Source organism: Micropterus dolomieu, linkage group LG14 (assembly GCF_021292245.1).
Source record: "Micropterus dolomieu isolate WLL.071019.BEF.003 ecotype Adirondacks linkage group LG14, ASM2129224v1, whole genome shotgun sequence".
In the NCBI taxonomy this organism is placed as follows: domain Eukaryota; kingdom Metazoa; phylum Chordata; class Actinopteri; order Centrarchiformes; family Centrarchidae; genus Micropterus; species Micropterus dolomieu.
In genome coordinates this window covers 26,979,682-26,983,677 of record NC_060163.1, presented here as the reverse complement: position 1 = coordinate 26,983,677, position 3,996 = coordinate 26,979,682, and the positions used below count along the sequence as shown (strand labels likewise).

At 47.2% G+C, this 3,996-nt stretch overlaps 2 long non-coding RNA genes across 2 annotated transcripts in view; one reads left to right on the top strand and one right to left on the bottom strand.

Annotated features, from left to right (window-relative positions):
• LOC123983393 overlaps positions 1-3,996 on the bottom strand; it is a 31,167-nt gene that overhangs the window by 3,174 nt on the left and 23,997 nt on the right. The window lies entirely within an intron of this gene.
• Positions 58-1,948, top strand: LOC123983391. Its single transcript, XR_006828180.1, has 2 exons — positions 58-180; positions 1,734-1,948. It is a non-coding gene; the product is annotated as an uncharacterized LOC123983391 (long non-coding RNA).

Genomic DNA, 3,996 nt, shown 5'->3' with positions numbered 1-3,996 from the left:
TTGTAGTGGAGTATTTTCACAGTGTGGTATTAGTACTTCTACTGCAGTAAAGGATATGAACCCCCCTCCAGGTGCGTTTCTCCGCTCTGCTGATGTTATTGGAGCTGGCGTCCAAACTAAAGGAGAACTACATGGTGCTGCTGCCAGAGACCATCCCCTTCCTGGCTGAACTCATGGAGGGTGAGGACACACACACACACACACACACACACACACACACACACACAGACACACACACACACACACACACACACACACACACACACACACACAGACACACACACACACACACACAGACACAGACACAGACACACACACACACACAGACACAGACACACACACACACACACACACAGACACGACACACAGACACACACACACACACACAGACACAGACACACAGACACACACACAGACACACACACACACACACTGAGCTGAACCTGGTTCAACAAAATCAGTGTGTTTCCGCCAACGCCTTGTTGGTCGTTCACCTCCGCCGTGCAAACGCGCGTTCTCTGGTTTGTACAGTGATTCGCTGGAGAGGATCAGACTATCATAAACCTCTGTGCAGTATTTTGGTGTCTGATGAACCTTCAAACTCACAGACGTGTGTTATTCCATCTGTAATTTTTCTGGGTTTCCTGTGGAGGTCGGGGGTCTCGAGGTCTTAGGTGCCTCAAGGGCGGTTAACCCTCGAACACGATGATTGATGATCTGTCCAGAAGCGCTGAAAGCTTGGGATGTGGAGGGGATGTCTTGGGTGACACACCTCTTCAACATTTCCTAAGGAGTGGCAAACCAGGATGGTGGTTCCCCTGAGTGGACCAGAGAGTGTCTGCCAGTTACATACCTGCTAGATGCTTCTCCGAGGTACTAGAGAGGAGGGTTCGGCCGATAGTTGAACCTCGGATTAAAGAGGAACAGTGCTGATTCCGTCCTGGTTATTGAACAACGGACCGGTTCTTCACTCTCGCAAGGATCCTGGAGGGGTCTGGGAGTATGTCCATCCGGTCTACATGTGTTTTGCGGATCTGGAGAAGGCGTATTAGTGGGTCGACCGGGGATATTGCGTGAGGTGCTGTGGAAATATGGGGTAAGGGGATCCGTTTTTAAGGTCCATCCAATCCCAGGTCACGAAAGCAGCGTCATGAGCGAAAGAACGAGATCGAAGGTGCTTTTCTCAGGAGGTTGGCTGGCGTCTCCCTTACAGCCGCCGCTCCTTTGCGTTGAAAGGAGTCAGTTGTAGAGAGCTGGTTAATGTTGTGGTTGAAGATGGATGGCTTTCAAAAAGCGGTGGGGACATGGCCCCAGTGTAAATGACACCCAAAAGTCATGTATGTGATGTTTTAAGTGTTTTTCCCTGTGACTGCAGCATCAAAGAGCTTCCATGTGTGCATGATGTGATGGAAGGGCCAGGAGTCGCTGGACTAAACGCATCCAAACACCAGCTTTCTTGACTTGACGAGCAATAATTCAAAGTCTCTGGCCGTTGACTGTTTTTCTCAAAAAATCCCCTGTTCAGTCAGACGGGAGATTCTTCTGCAGGAGGCTGAGCTGACTCTTGAACACGTAACGATCTGTAATAAAAACATGTTATGAGCCGAAAGGTCCCAACTGGTCTCCATCAGCAGAACCCTGGTCCTCTTTAGGAGAACGCTGAAGTGAGATGAGGTCTTAGAACGACTGAGCTGCGGCTGTTGGGATGTTAACTGTGTGTGTGTGTGTTTCAGATGAGTGTGAGGAGGTGGAGCAGCAGGTCCAGAAGGTGGTTCAGGAGATGGAGAACATCCTGGGAGAACCGCTACAGAGCTACTTCTAACACACAAACAACAGTCAACAGGTGTGAAGGTCAAACAGGAAGAGTTTGAACATTTATCAGCTGATCTGAAGTGAACTTTGTACTTTTGTCTCTCATATGTACAAGAAATAAATATTGTTCTTTCAATCTGTTTTGGGTCTTGTTTGTGAAGAAAGTGAAACTAAAGTGAAACCTGACCTCAACCTTGAACAGAAACCCAAAACAAAGCGGCCTCACGTCGCGACAGCTGCCCACATGCTTTGAATGTAAACACGAGCTCTTTATCGTCATCCTGTGAGATTTAACAACACGTTCATCTTTATCTACATGTTTTTAAAAACTGACTTCAGGGAGGCCAAACAACAAATCTGCAACTAAACCATGCATAAAAAGTAAGGAAGTTTGTTGTGTTGTGATAGAGTGCTCCTTGGTACTAAATCCTACACCCCTGGTATCGATTAGTTCCCTTTTAAATGAAACATTTGCCAAATCTTCTACGTTAACTGCCGTTTGTCTGCCCCTCAGCATGATATTTCATTAGCTGCACGGTAATCCAGTAAAGACCTAGACTGTTTCTCAGGCTGCGCTCTTGTCTGTCCTTGTGTTCTTGTGAAACGTCGTCAGTCGCAGCCAAACTACTGTTTCAATTCAAAAGACTGCATCCAGCCAAGTAGAGTCAAATACCAGCATGTGTTCTCGCTACGCCTGTTTTACCGAGCCTGGACTTGGAATAACCAGGTATCCCAGAATGCACTTAGCACCAACAAGCGGAAATGTCAGAGAAGACTCCCAACTGTACCTTATAACACTGCCGTTATTGTGTCATGAGACTCAGTTTTAAGAGGGTTTTTTATGCAGCAGTATGGTTGTTTAAACTCCAGATTTGGGGTTGGTTCCTTTAGAGCTGATTTGAAAATATGCTATGACATTTTCAGAGATGTGAGGTCCCGCCCACTAACACGACCTGCTGTTCCAATTGCAGAATGGCGGACTGCGTGCTCCCGTCCCTGGACGTTTGTACTCCGAGCTGAACTTGCGAAGTCCGAGCTACCAAGTACAGAAGTCCGAACTTTGAAGACTCTGTATTGAGAAACCGCTCTAATTTATTGATGTGATATTTCAATATTGATCTAGCTTTCTGTGACGTGCTAAGATGCTGAGCGGCTCAGTAATGCTCACGGCCGTGACAAGACACATGCCTTAGTTATGACTAACTATACTATAACTAACTAGTAGTTACTCAGCCTCTAGTGTCGACTTTAGGAGAGAAGTCTTAGGGTTCGTTAGGACTGCCAGTTGTAAAATGGATGACTGAAAAAGATAAAACATCTTTGGGACAATTTGATAAGTGGGTTGAAATGTGATGTCTTAATTCAAAATATTTGGACCAGCTTAAGGCACGTTTGAAGATGGGAAAAGAGATGAAACCTAACATTTAAGACGGAGTGCTACATCAACTGGAACTGAGGGAAAGAAGAAAGACTTAAAACAAAACATGTGACTCGATAAAATAAGGATAAGAAGGAAACTGTTAAAAAGACATAAGAACAAACTAACACATTATGTCTTCCTGAACTGAGGTACGTCATGAAATCTATTCCGGCTGATTCAGTTCTGGACTCCGCTCCTCCTCCAAAATGCTCCAGTCCCAGATCCAGCCCAGGACCAAGACTAGGCTGTATGTAAGCCATTGAGAGGATGAACTACCCATCCATCCATCTTCACCCGCTTATCCGGGATCTGGTCACGGGGCCAGCAGCTCCAGCAGGGGACCCCAAACTTCTCTTTCCCGAGCCACATTAACCAGCTCTGACTGGGGGATCCTGAGGCGTTCCCAGGCCAGTGTGGAGATATAATCTCTCCACCTAGTCCTGGGTCTTCCCCGAGGCCTCCTCCCAGCTGGACGTGCCTGGAACACCTCCCTAGGGAGGCGTCCAGGAGGCATCCTTACCAGATGCCCAAACCACCTCAACTGGCTTCTACTTGAACTCCTTCACTTGGGTTAAGGACTCATTCCCTACCTGGAGTTGGCACTCCACCAGTTTCCTGCTGAGAACCATGGCCACAGATTTAGAGGTGCTAATCCTCATCCCAACCGCTTCGCACTCTGCTGCAAACCGATCCAGTGAGAGCTGAAGGTCACGGACCGATGATGCCATCAGGACCACATCATCTGCAAAAAGCAGTGACGAGAT